Source organism: Mugil cephalus, chromosome 5 (genome assembly GCF_022458985.1).
Source record: "Mugil cephalus isolate CIBA_MC_2020 chromosome 5, CIBA_Mcephalus_1.1, whole genome shotgun sequence".
Taxonomy (NCBI): Eukaryota; Metazoa; Chordata; class Actinopteri; order Mugiliformes; family Mugilidae; genus Mugil; species Mugil cephalus.
Genome location: NC_061774.1, coordinates 11,209,962 through 11,223,730, shown reverse-complemented (window position 1 = coordinate 11,223,730; position 13,769 = coordinate 11,209,962). Strand labels below are relative to the sequence as shown.

The 13,769-nt window shown below is 42.1% G+C and overlaps 1 long non-coding RNA gene and 1 pseudogene across 1 annotated transcript; both read left to right on the top strand.

Annotated features, from left to right (window-relative positions):
- Positions 1-570: 570 nt before the first annotated feature.
- LOC125008550 lies at positions 571-5,320 on the top strand (annotated as a pseudogene).
- A 2,566-nt stretch (positions 5,321-7,886) lies between these two features.
- On the top strand, positions 7,887-13,732 carry LOC125008042. The gene is made up of 4 exons (XR_007112842.1): positions 7,887-7,960; positions 11,740-11,792; positions 11,941-12,122; positions 13,228-13,732. It is a non-coding gene; the product is annotated as an uncharacterized LOC125008042 (long non-coding RNA).
- Positions 13,733-13,769: the final 37 nt, after the last annotated feature.

Genomic DNA, 13,769 nt, shown 5'->3' with positions numbered 1-13,769 from the left:
ACTCGACAGTTTTTTAAAAAACCTACATCAATTTAATTTTTTTTCCATTGAAAGTGGGACAAAAAAGAATTTTTCAGAGAGATATTAAGAGCATAAGACACCAAGGGGTGCTTCCTTTTGACTCGAAGTTCTTTTTACGTTGCGGGTCTGGTGAAGGGCAGGAAGGGAAACGAGGAAACTGACACAGGGCCGGAAAAAACCGGCGGACAAATCGTCACAAAATGAAAAAAACAAGCGTGGAAGGAGCAACTTTTTTGTTTTAGCTAAACACGAGAGCCGTATTCAATTTTATTAGTGCAAGAAATCCCAAAACCCAGATTGGGATTAAGGCGATAAGGACCAAAGGGGTGCCCTTTATTTTTTCTTTTATTTCTAATTTAGCTAAAGTTGCTAACAGCTTCCCTTTTACTACTAACAGTTTTGCATAGGTTGGTTAGACAAAACCACGGTATAAATATTAAAATGTTTTCCCCCTAGGAACGCAACAATTTAAAAGTTTCTGGGAAAAAACACTCAGAACAGTGCAGTTTTAAATCTATATGACAGGTTAATTTAAAAAAAAATGTTGCGATGAAAGAGCCCTTAGCCGCCGGTATGTGACTGCGTTCAGGGTAAACGGGGGTTTTGGTGGTGCGGGTTCCCGCGCGCGTTGGGTTTATAAATATGGACGGCGCTAAGGAAAAAAGAAGTTGGTGGTGTGAGGGAAACCCGCCGAAGACGACCTCTTTTTCATTGGGGACTCCAGGAGTTCAGAAGGAGAAATTAATTTCAGCCACCAGCCAAAAAAAACGACATGAGCTGCAAGCAAGCCACAAAACCCCAGGAGGGAAAACTCTCCACCCCTTCTCCTGGCCTTCTCCCTCCACTCAGCAAAAATCTCGGGAGGACACCAGCCTGTCCTCCAATTTATGACCACAGGAGGACGACGAGGGGGAACCCGGGGCCAAACCCCTTGAGGAATTTGGGTGATCCTGGGGGAAAAGGAGCCAGGTGGGGGGCTCGAGCATCCAGCTCAACCTTAGCTACGGGAAAAAGCTCCGAGGATGACCTGGAGATGAAGGTTAGAAATTCCCGTTTTTCCCCCAAGTGGTTTGCCCTTTTTCCCTGAAAATTTGTGCGGGGAAAATAACTATTAAAGAAATTTTTATGTTTTAAAAAGCCAAAAAAACAGCCCAAACCCAAAAAATAAAACCTGAGGGGAATTTAAACAGGGGAAAAGACATCCCGGGGTCCTCGAAAAAATTTTTGGTCAGGAGCCACATTCAGCCCCAAATTTTATCCCAAAACGGCAGGAGCATAAGATAACGAATAATAACCTATAAAATAAAAGACACAGGTGTATGTTAGGAAAAGTTTACATTTTAGGGAAAAACCTTTTAAAAAACATTTTATCAACAACCTGAAAAATTTTTATGGGGGTTTTTTCCCCAAATTTTATTGAAATAAAATTTTCTCTTTAAACTTTTAAATTTTTAATTTTTCCCCCGCTTTGCACGTTTTTCTTTTTCCCCCGGGCCAGATAGGCCCCCCTGGGGGAAAAATTTTTTGGGCCCCAGGGGGAGTATGTTTGAACACCCCCGGGGCCCCAGAAAGGGGCCGCTACAAAATTTTGTGCAAGAAAAAAGATTTCAAAATAAAACACGAAAGATTTCCCGCATCCTGACAGAATGGGGGTTTTTGAAAACCAAAAACATGGGGATGAAAGATCCTAAATAGAAATTTTTTTTTGGGTTAAAAAAATTTTGGGAAATGGCCCAATCCCGCAATCTATTTTACCTTTCTAGTATTTTTGGAAATGGGAAACACTTACCGGGGGGGTTGGGGTAATTTATGAGAAAAGCAGAGAAGAAATTATCCACAAAACTGGGTCTGACTCTTTTCTTTTTTTTAACAATGTCGAAGGGTCATGGGGTGGGTCTCATCTTTTTCTTAAAAAATGGACCCTTGTTCATCAAAGGACAAATTTTTTTTTTGAAAGACAAGGTTGTTGCAGCAGCAGACTGTGAAGTTTAATTTAAAGTTACAACCTTCCCCAAAAAGGGGCAACAAGTCCTGATATAAATACATTTTTGTAGATATATTGTGCTTTCTGGTGGGAGAACACCAGTTTTCAGTTTTTCTGGGATGCACAGAAAATTTTTTTTTTTTATAAACGCTTCACAGAAATGAAGATCCCCGTAGTCACACAGGGTTTTTGGGACAAAACATTTTTTTTTTTGTCTTGTCTGCAAATTTGGGCTTCACTGGGTTTAGAGGTTTAAGGTTTTTTTTGCACTGGTTATACTAATAATTGGATCATTTAGAAAGGCAAGATAATTTTTCATTTAAATATTTAAAAACCCCTTAAAAAAGGGAAAGCATTTACAAAAATGAAAAACCTTCCCCTAATATTATACTTTTATTTACTGGGCTTGGGCTGTTTTTTTTTCCCCATTTTTTTTTTTTTTAGAAGTTTGGGTTCTCGTTCAAGGAAACCCTCCCCTGGGAAACGCAAAGATCTTTCCAAAAAGTACGTATTTGGGGCCTGTGTGACAAATGCCTCATTTGTATTTTCTCAAACACAGATACAGATAGAACTGACAAGAATGTGAAACCATTAAAAGATATCTGGGATGTATCAGACAAAGACAAGGGTAACCTTTGACATCTATTAGTTTTCACAGATACCGCAAGAGATCTTATTTGTATCGAATAAACCGTGGGCTAGAGAAAGGAAAGAAACCATTTTTCTGCAGTCTTTGAGCGGCCTTTTAAAAATCTCTGTTTGTCCTTTCGTCTTGCCTAGTTACGGTGCCTATCAGTCTCTGACCAGCCGCTATTTCGCGCCCGGCCGCTTGACGATCTGTCACGTCTGCAACAGGACAGGACACCTGGCCAAAAGCTGCTACTTCCAAAAAGTAAAGGAACACACTTGTCTCTCCCTTCTCCGTGCAATCTCCAGTGCCCCCCATTCACCTGCAGAGGTTGGGTGACAGAGCATAGCCTAACATGTTCTTAAAAACTGTTGTCAGCAGAAATGTCCCACGTGTGTCCTTTGTGGGATCCAGTGGCCACATCCGGAGGGACTCCCCGGGCCGCCCCTGCTCTAGCTGTGGACTGCCTTTCCATGGCCTCAGGCCCTGTGAAATGCTCCAGTGTGGAACCAGCACTGCCAGCGCTGTGGGATTACAGGACACCTTTCTGACTGTGAGTTTGTCGAGGCAGGTTCTGTAGCCTGAAGGAGTGTGTGGGGCCCAATTTGTGAAGCCCTATGAGAGTTAAGTATTTTTTTTCCTGTTTCTGGGGTTTTTTTTTTTTCAGGCCTGCCCCGACACATGGAGGACAGTTACCACTTGACAGTGAGTTGATTTACCTACACTTTCCAACGTGCAACGTGCACACACCTTTCTGGCTTACTGTATAAACATAGTTACACATTTTAATGATTTTGCCCATAATAATGCAATTTAATTGAGCTACAAGCAAATAACAATGTGCTATCGTAATCAAGCATACTTTTTTATTTACATGGTGAAATTAAGAAACTAAATTCATGGTTGTTTTTCAGAAAAACAAAGAGTAATACAAACCTTTTTTCCTTCTGTCTAAAATAGAATTTGTTTCACCATTTTCCCCCCAGATCAGGTTAGAGGTTCCCCTCAGACCACAGATTGTGCCCAACGTCAACCACAAGAGATTCCATGCTCATTGTTACAACTGCTCTAAAAAGGGACATTATGGCTATGTAAGTGATACATTTAATCAGCACTTCGCTTATTTCTACCACCTCTTTCAGCCTTCCTCACTAAAACTTGCAAATACTCTCTTTCTGTTGCTTCCCTTTCTTCACATCGTTCCTCCTCCATCCAACATGCCATTGTCTCCCCCGTCTCTCTCTGTTTTGGATCATTCTTTAATAAATCATCTTGCTCCATCGCATCCACTCTTTCTCCCCCTCATTTCCTCATGAGTTGTTCCTTTTTGATAGCAGCTTTCTCAGTTTTGTATTCATCTTTCAGCTTTTCTCTTCTCATTCGATTCATCTGTCTTTTTGTTGGTATCAGGAGTGCACTAGCCGGAGGATGGTCAGTGGCACTTTCCCTTCAGTGCCTTATGTTTGCTGCTATGACACCGTGCAGGACATTCTCCAACGTCGTACCAAGAAAGGAGTCAAAGGTGACCAAACATATATTATTGTGTATTGTACGTGCATTATTGTACGCAAAATCACTTAAACTTGTTTCCCCGGAAACTACAAACTCTGAATTACCATAGTTTTTATTTAGTAGTCAATGTTTGGCAGGTACTGGTGTGTAGGTGTCGTATTGTGAATATGACATAAAGGTACAGACACAACAGGGCAACATGAATAAACTACACCAGCATTGAAGGCAGATTGTTATGTCAAGTCCAAAACCAAAAAGTTGCACATATCTACAATGCAAAGACTACTTGTTGCAGTCATGTGCATTGTGCTCATGTGCAAAAAGGAATAACTTTTGCTTTTAGCCCAGATGCTAGGAAGCTAGTGAGAACTACCAATCGTCATGTTTTGTAATGTCTAGATCAGATGATGTAAAATAAGAAAAAAAAAATAAAGAAAAGCCTCCTGCGTGCCCTTTGAAGTATTGTAGTTTCTTTACTTTGGTCACCTATTAGGCGAGCTGGAGTAGCCAACACAACAATGCTGAGTCGGCTGGAGTCTGACTGGTGCCACCGATGCAAGACACAATACAAAAACCGAGTCTGGTGGAAATGGTGGAACTTGACCTTGAGCTGATTGAAAATAAATATCTAGCCCTCAAAGAGTCACTCTTTACAGATACACAACACAATGGCTAGATTTTAGCAGAACATTTAATGGAGATGTATAGTAAAAATAGAGAGATGTGAGCAAATGAAAATAAAGGTCTTAATTTTTATTCTGCTTGCATTAGCATCCATTCACTTAATTTAACAGACATAAGTAACAACAGGTGGCCTCTTATTTTAATCTGTCTTTCAGTCTCCACCTGCTCTTAAGCAAAATATGTCTTGTTCACCTTGTTCATCTGTCTCAGGGAGCATTAAATTTGGCCTGCTGTTAATATATAACAGTAGTTATTCTACACAACAGGATCACACCATTGATCAAGGAAGTCTTTTCTGTGTGTTCCAGAGATTAAGAGTCCTAGACCGCCGCCCCCTTCAGATACGGACCAGTTGTCTGAAAAAACAGGGGAGAGTGGTGAGGACAAGGAAAGGAGCAAGACAAAGCAGGAGACATGGAGTAGTACCAGAGCTGGCAGGAGGAAGACGTGGCCAGAGAGGCGCAGGGAGAGACGTGAGGTGAGCGACTGAGGAGGGAGGCCCAGGCCATGCGAGAGGGAGCCTACTGGGGAGAACTCGAGGTGACTCTGATGATGAAGGCCGCCATGCAGATCCCTAAGACACCGCCTGCACAAACAGTGCACCCCCCCTCCACAAAAGAAGAAGAGGAAGAGACAGGTGCCAGAAAGAGCAAGAAAAGCAGAGAGGCAGAGAGGTGGAAGAAAAGAGGTGGGACAAAACGTGGGGATTTGTATCCCCATGGTGACGTGGGCATAGGCTAGAAATGAAAAATCTTCTTTCTTCCAAGACAAAGAGTACGCCACAGAAGAAGATGATGTGTCTTTTCTAAATGTTTTTTTAATTTACTGATTTAAAAAGTGTCATTGTTCCTTGATGTCTTTATTTATTTTATGTACAAAAAAACGAGGCAGGATACTAATTTGTACTTTTTGATTTTAACAATGTTCGGTTATTACATCCTCATTTTTAAACTGCAAAACTGATACTGACTGTTATCAAATTGTATGTCTTTTCTCAACTTGTTTTGAATATAGATAGAAACCATGGGCCTTTTTTGATTCTTATACATCATAATGTGGTGCAGGTGATTGTTTTATCTTTCTAAATATAATGCTAGTCTTATGGTAATAATGATTTTCTTTGTTCAATTGCCCAAATTTGTATAAAAGCTCCTTACAAAGGAGCATCGGAAATATTGTAAGGGTAATAATAACCTACTTTTGTGCGCACGAAACAAGACGATTTTGGGACGTGTGATGAGTAGAAACGCGCTTATGTTTATATAGTATATAGGTGAGTATGTGTATGTAGTAAGTGACTGAGTATGTATGTGTAAGTGAAGCACATCTACCTGAGAAGCGTATGAAGCCAGCGGCTTTCAAAGCGTGGTCCTATAGTATTTCTGATATGAAGCTGCTGAATTATTAATGAGCGGGGGCAGCTGCCTGGGGTTGTCCAGACAGAAGTAGTCAACTCTGATAACAAACGAATTAAAACCATCCTTAGACGGTGCTAATAAATTAAGTCCGACTCTGATATATATTGTACGTGTTTTAACGTTTCGACGCTCATGGGTTGCGATATTTTATTTGAAGGTTAGCACGTAATTGTCTCATGACGAACGTTATATGTGTCTGTTATCGATTAGTGTCGACTCGCCAGAGATGTGAACCTCCCATTGATTGATCTCCACTACACTCCCCGCTGACCAGAGACGACGCTCCTCAGCGACTGCGAGAGGGGATTTAAATTAGACAAATGTTATCCGTCTCACTTGACGGACAATGTAGCTTTCCACTTTCTCGCGTGGCCAGAGGTAATTCGCTTATTTGCACTCCAAGAGACTAGCATAACATCGGTGCAGCGCGACGTTAGCTGGCTTGTAATGTCGGCGCGGTTGGACTTGTTTTCCCCTCTAGTCCCCGCTTCCTGTTAGCCTTGGGTAGCTGGGAAAATCGAAATTATGCTAATGAACGAGCATGTATAGTTAACCAACGCCAAGGGGTGTTACTTGAATACTTACAGTAGGCTAGTCGGCGCAGTTTAGTTGTAATTTATTCACGAACCCGTGCTAATAACTTAGTTTTACCACCAGTCATCGAGACGGCTTTGCTAACGCTCGCCAGCTAGCCATCTTGCTTGTGTTGACGGATTCAAGTATTTAACTTGGCCAGCTTTTTAGAAGCCAAGAGCAATATTAACTTCAGTTGTTTGTTAACATAGGCGTCGACGTAGCGCTCGCTCGTAAACTACCCAAATGCATGCGAATAAAGCGGATAATAAACACTTTATGTTACTGTGGGTAAAGACTGATGGTGTTCACTGTGAAAAGACAATAGAGAAGAAGACTTGTTCATCAGTCGTTGTTCTTGGTATACGAGGACACCGCGGATAACCAAGAGAGACATTATACCTCTTGGGATATTGTTTTTTTTTCATTATTATTCTTTTTTTTTTGATACTACGTGTTCACATAGCTGTTTTATTTTTGAAGACTAAATTCTCGTACGTGGTCTGAAAAAAAAAATAATAAGAAAGACGCGGTTTCCGTCAAGTTAAGCCACACATATAAAGGGAGAGTGGATGGAGTCGATGCAGCTGGTGCTTGTGCGACAGATGAGGGCTGCGCTTCCCTGAACCCACCTCTTCCAGGTACCTCACCTCGTTATATTAAAACAGTAGCTTTAAATGCCCCTGAAAACGCTCGCTGTGCCGGGCCGTCAGCAGAGGTAACCAGGGTAGGGGTGTAGAGAGGCAGAGGAAGCCGTCTGAAGAAGCGAGGTTCCTGGACGTGCGTCCCTCCAGCCTCTACCTCCATCACATCCATCCACCACCACCGCCCTCCTCATTCCCAGCCATGGACCCCCCGAGGACTCGGTCGCGGTCTCGGTCTGGTTTTTATCATTTCGCCATGAACGGCAGCGTCGGCAGCAACGGCGGCGGCAGCAACGCCGTCGGTAACGGGAGCTTGATGACCGCCAGCGGAGGAGGGGTGAGCTACCCGCAGCAGAGCAACCCCCGGCTGGGCGCCGCATCACGGAGGTCGCAGCTACCAGGAGAGCCAGCGCAGCAGCACTCTCCCAGGGGAGCTACCTGTCCGCAGGGCCGCAGCGCCACTCTTCCCACGGAGCCCACAGGCACCCCGGAGCCGGTAAGCGAGCTGAAGTGAACAGGGCCTGCAGCCCGACTGGATGCATCATTGCACCACTCACACAGTGTGCACCCCACTGGGGAATGCAGGCAGGCAGAGAGGGCAGGCAAAACCACTAGCAGCTCATCGGGCTTGGGGGACATTGAAACTAAAAGACTTTCACTGACAGCTGTTGCTTGCAAAGCCAGCTGCATGCTATTAGAGATGCTTTACTGTAGAGGTCTTCCTGATAGGATCCAGGTAAACGGGGCAAACTAGGTTCACGAACTTTGTCCCGTATGTCACTGTCTGCCTTTATCCTCCGAGTGCAAGTTATCTTGGCTCACGGTAGGAATTTAACACTGCTGAATTTTCCTTAGCATGAGCCAAGTATTCTGATGAGTTGCAGGTCACATTATGTTACTTCTCTGGATGTAGGCGAGCGGTAAGAAAAGTTGTGCCACAGGTTATCCGTTAAGTGTCTTAAATAGTATTCCAGCTGTATAGCCGGAGATTTCATAAGCAATGAGGTAAATCTTTTAATGAAACGCTTATGCTTCAGTCCTTTCTATATGGATGTATAAGATTTCTGATTAGAGCCTTGAAAACAAGTCTTTGAACTGCTTTATCTTTTTTTTCTGTTTTTTGTTTTTAAACCCAGATTTCTCACTTTTGGTAATTTTCTTTGCATCCTAAAGCCTTCATACTATTTAGTGAAAATGTCAACATGCGCAAGGCTTTGACTTGTCCCTGACTAGTCAGTTGATTTTTCTTGGCAAAGTAGAGTAAATATTGCTGGTATTATTTCAAAACGCAAAGAAATTAACTGTTAGAGTTTATTTGCACAGTGCTGGTTTCTTACTTTGTCAAGTCAGATTGATTCGTAACAACCACTATCAATCAGATAGTAGTTGAATTGGCTTTTCCTCATCATGAAATCAATAGTTCTTTACCCAATCCAGACTGAATATGGAGACAACGAAAAAAACTCCCCGTGCCTTCAAGACATAAGTGAAAGCAAAAAATGGAATTCAGTGTGAAACTGCTTTTTTTTTATTTGCTTCTTATTTTTTTTATTTTTTTTTTCTGGTACTGACACTGCTTTTCATTGTTCAGCAGCTTTTTTCATTGCTGACCATTAGAGAGCAACCAGAGAAACCTTCTGTTACACCAAAATGGGTTCCCTCAAAGGCAAAAAAAAAAAAAAGAAGAAGAGTGCCGGATTAATGAAAGCAGCCTTTTAATGGCACTGTGTAGTAATAGCGGCGCTGTTGCCAAACAGCCAAAATAAGCCACACAGAGTGGACACTTGCAGAAATGTATGCTTCCCAAACTGACAGACTACAGCCTGGTTCGTTGCGAACGACTTAAAAAGTGCGTTTCCCATCTGTGTGAGCCGTTGTCCTTATTGCTCCTAGCAGCTGCACATGCCTCATTCTTTGTGGCCAGGTTGTTGTGTGTCGATGAGTGTGAAATGTTTTCCGTGTGTCTAAGCAGAATAAAGGACCGTGCATGTGTAAGTACATCACAGATTCTGGTTAGCTGTTGCATGTTGGTAATGTCATTGTATTACGCCTCTTGTCTTCTCTTTATCCTGGATGTGTTCAGGTTTGTGTTTAGGGGTGTTAAAAATGTGTCCCACTGTCTTGCCTCAGTTTCAGCCACTCCTATTTTCTCCTTTGCTTTTACTCCCCAGTTTCAGGCATGTAGCTTTAACAGTGGGTGCACTCCCAACCTGACATCATTGCACACTTTATGGACCTTCATTAATATTATTATGTGACATCTTTGCTGATTATGTGGCTAAAATATGTTTTTCTAATTACAGCTTGTCTCTGCTAAATATTAGTTTCAAGTTACTGCATGTCAAGTAAATAACATGAACAAATTGTGTCTTGATGACAGCTAATACCCTTAAGTTCACTTCTCTGTCTGACTCAGTCGTCTGTCGTGAAAGAAATGGTGTCAGTCTTCCCCAGCAACCGCGCTAGGAAGGAACGAGGCTGAGTCCGCTCGCCATCAGAACCGTCCAGTCTGGGTTCACCGTCCCTGGGATGAATCAGCATTAACAGGCCTAGTTCTCCACAAAAGCGCATTGGCGATCTGAGCCCCAGGACCCTATGCGGTGTGAAGAAAAAGGGATCGTAAGATGAAATGAAGATGTAAACCAGTGCGCCGGCCCGACCGTCGTCCAGTCAGTCAGCGCCCGTTCCTCTGTTCTCCGCAGCCACTAGCAGGGCGTCTTTGAGCCGTCACTATCGGCAGACTTCACATGGCTCTGGAGTGGCTTCGCAAAGACAAGAAAGGGGAAGAGGGCTGCTTTCAGATCTGTTGTTTCTGAGGAGGAAGAGGGGGGGCTGCTTGGATGAGGGAGGCATAGAGGAAGAAACTGAAAGGCACAAAGGGGGAGTTTTCTCCCCTCTTTTTTTTTGTGATTAAATGTTATTTGGGAGGGGGAACTGCTTAGAGGAAACTCTTGTCAGCGGAGTTCAAGGACATCCTTCTTAAGCTGCTGAAATGTCTGTGTGCACATGTTGCATCCAGACTGCACATGTGGGCTGTCAGATAAACAGATGGGAAAGCGCGTTTTTTTTTTTTTTTTTTTAAAAAAGATTATGTTTATGACATTTGTGTTCCGCTCAGTAATGTTTCTTTTTTAGTTTACCATTTTTTTCATATACTAATCTCATTATCATTAAGGAAGCTTTTGTTTGCGATGGTTGGTTGAGCTTAGGATCAGTTCATCTTTATCGCTTTTATCACCACCACATGGAAATAATAATAATAATAATAATAATAATAACAATAACAAAAAGAATGGAATAAGCACAGTGCTGAGCTGTTGTTGTGGAGATAATAGTGGTTGCCCTGCTCAAGGACACTTGAACATAGCACATGCTTGCAAACGGGGTTACTCCAATTTATGATGTTGTGCTGGGGTTCCAGTTGATTTGTTAAATATCTGTAAAGTGTCAGAAAATCCCACAAAAATCCATCATAATTTCCCAATTAGACATCTTCAAATTGTGTCTCGTGTCCCAAACTGGAACATATTCTGCTTACAATACTGGCAAACTGACAAATGTTTGTGTTGATAACTATTACAGTCATTATCAAAATAGATGCCAGTTGACCAATAAGTCGTTCCTCCTCAGGGCAGCACACAGTGGTGACAGAAATGAACGTGAACTGGTGACAGGAGACAAAAGTGGTTATCAGTATTCAAAAAATGTTACGTGCGCAGAGTCAACAAGATGGACTCTGGTGTGCTGGACGTGTTTGATTGTGGGTTGTCTGTTTGTGTGCGTCTGCATAGGCTTTTCATGGCAGATCAGAGGGAGTGATTTGTCTGTGAGAGCCAGGGAGGATAAGTCCAGCGTGACATCTTCCAGAGATGGATTGCTTTCTTGTCTGCTTGCTTAAAGCAGGAAATTCAAAAGCCTGTTTGCAAGAAGAAACCCTCGCTGAGGACACAGCGTTTCTCTAACAAGATGTCAGATGCGTGTTTTTATTATCACTGTTGGATTTTGCGGCATTAAGTCCGTGTAACTATTCTGGCAAATTAGAGAGGCTTCATCGAGATAACGTCTTTTTTTTTTTGTTTTGTTTTGAGCGTCCCGTGTGGCGTTCGAATGGAAAATATAATCAAAGGAAACCAGCTGCCTGTGTGTGTTGTTGTGTTTTTGTTGGCTTAACAAGTGCATGTCCATGTGTCTTGTGATGTTGATGTTTTTCTCAGCCCCATCTTATCTGATTATGTTTTTTTTTTTTTTTTTTTTTCTCCCCTCTGTGGCCTGCAGGAGGAGTGTTACATTTTCATCCAGATAATGTCTGCAATGAGGATCGGGACAAAGTAAGTATGAGAGATGACCACGGCCTGTTGCCTCCTGGTTTGAATTGAATTTGTATGTCGTTGTTTTCTCTCATTTATTCATTCGCCTCCTTTTTTCCTGAACCGACCTTCCCCGTGGTTGTCTCTCCTCCTTCGCTTGTGCGTGCAGATGGAAGACAGCCCGAGCCCAAAAAGGCAGCGTCTTTCCCAGCAGTCCATGTTAGATCTAAGCTCCGCCCCTCCCTCCACTCCTTCCTCTCCCATTCGCCCGTGGGAGCTGCCTCCGAGCCGCAGACCACACCCCCACTACATGCCAGAGAGATGCCACACACCTGTTCGAAATCGTCGCAGGTACGGTCTGACTATTCGTCTGCCAATAAAACACCACAGATGATAAGTAAACAACATAAAATCTTGAAATCGCTCACATTTCTTAAAAGGAGATGTTGACGTCTGTTCACTGAACAATGAAACAAGATAAAACAAGGGTTTAGAGAAAATGTAATAAAAAAAAAAAAATGTTGTCCTAAGTCAGTAGATAACTGTTAACGAGTCAGTCTCACAATTGTGTACATATACTGTATGTGTGTGTGTGTGTGTGTGTGTGTGTGTGTGTGTGTATATTTCTTTCTTCTTCTTTTTTTGGACTTAAAATAGGCCAGAAACAGTCCATTGCTATCGCTGACACTTTTAAGAAACGCTTACTGCTTTATTCTTTTGTAATCTAATTGTGAATATAATATATTTGAGATTTAGACTGTTACATTTAAAGTCGTCACCTTGGGCCTCATTAAACGTTCATGGTCTTAGCATAAGTGATAAATAGAAAAAACAGGAAACTTACATGTGTTTTGGTTCATGCTCTTAAACAAGGTAAGCACAGAAACACAAACTAAATGTATGACTCTATCAAACACAATCACACAACGTTCACTGGGAGTGTAAGTGATGCTTGTGTAAATATATGTCACTTATATAGGAAAGAATTTGATTGCCTACATTAAAGCTGAATATCAATAAGTGAAGAACTAATCTGCACGTTGAGTTAATTTCAAACACTTGTTTGTTTAAAATGCAACGTCTTTCTGTCTCTGTCACCATTAAGTTTTAGGTTTAATTACTTATATCAATATACTTATATTATTACTTAATATTTTGCTCTACGTGGCAAAATATATTTGATGCAAATGACGGCATGATTATTTCTGCCTTTCCTTTAGTTTTTCCTCCTTTCTTCCACCTCAGCCCTCCAATGAGACGCCAAAATAGCACGTTCAAATGCAGAAGTGAAAATGACATCCTGTATTCACGTTGCACTTTCCAGTCACCAATCAGCACCACCCCAGGGGCTGAACGAAGAGTATTTAACTCAAGTCTGTGACTGAATACACAGAGACAGACCAGTTAACAGACTTGTCTAGAGGAGGACTGGAGCACTATTCTACATCTCTTTCAGGTTACTGCTCTGTTGTACATGATGACTCCAAGGAAGATGCTGCCATTCACCGCTGGAGCTCTGCTTCTTCTTTTACCCTGGTTTGGTGGCCTGACCTCTGGAGAGCTCAGCCCGTCAAAATTTACCATGTGCCAAAAGTTCTTCTACAACAAAACTCCACCAGAGGGTTTTGGAACAGGACATCAGGCGATATGCCAGCGCTACGAAAATAAATACCGCTTTGCAACCCTTTATGATCGTCAGAAACGTACAGCACTGTTCTCTGCATACCTGATGAGCTCCTCAAATGAAACAAGGCCAGCTGAAACTTGGATGTATGAACCACAGGTAAGATATAAGCAATCATAACTTCACTGAAACTGAGGACCTATTGTATTATTGTTAAGAATATCCAAGTAGGAATGTTCACACACAGGTGCTTGTATTTTGTAAAATAAATAAATAAAATCCTTGGCAGTCTGTCTGAAACATAACACACATTTTCATCGTCTGAAGAGTAGACACATTCATGGGTGTGTAATAAAGACATAATGTGTTTTTCT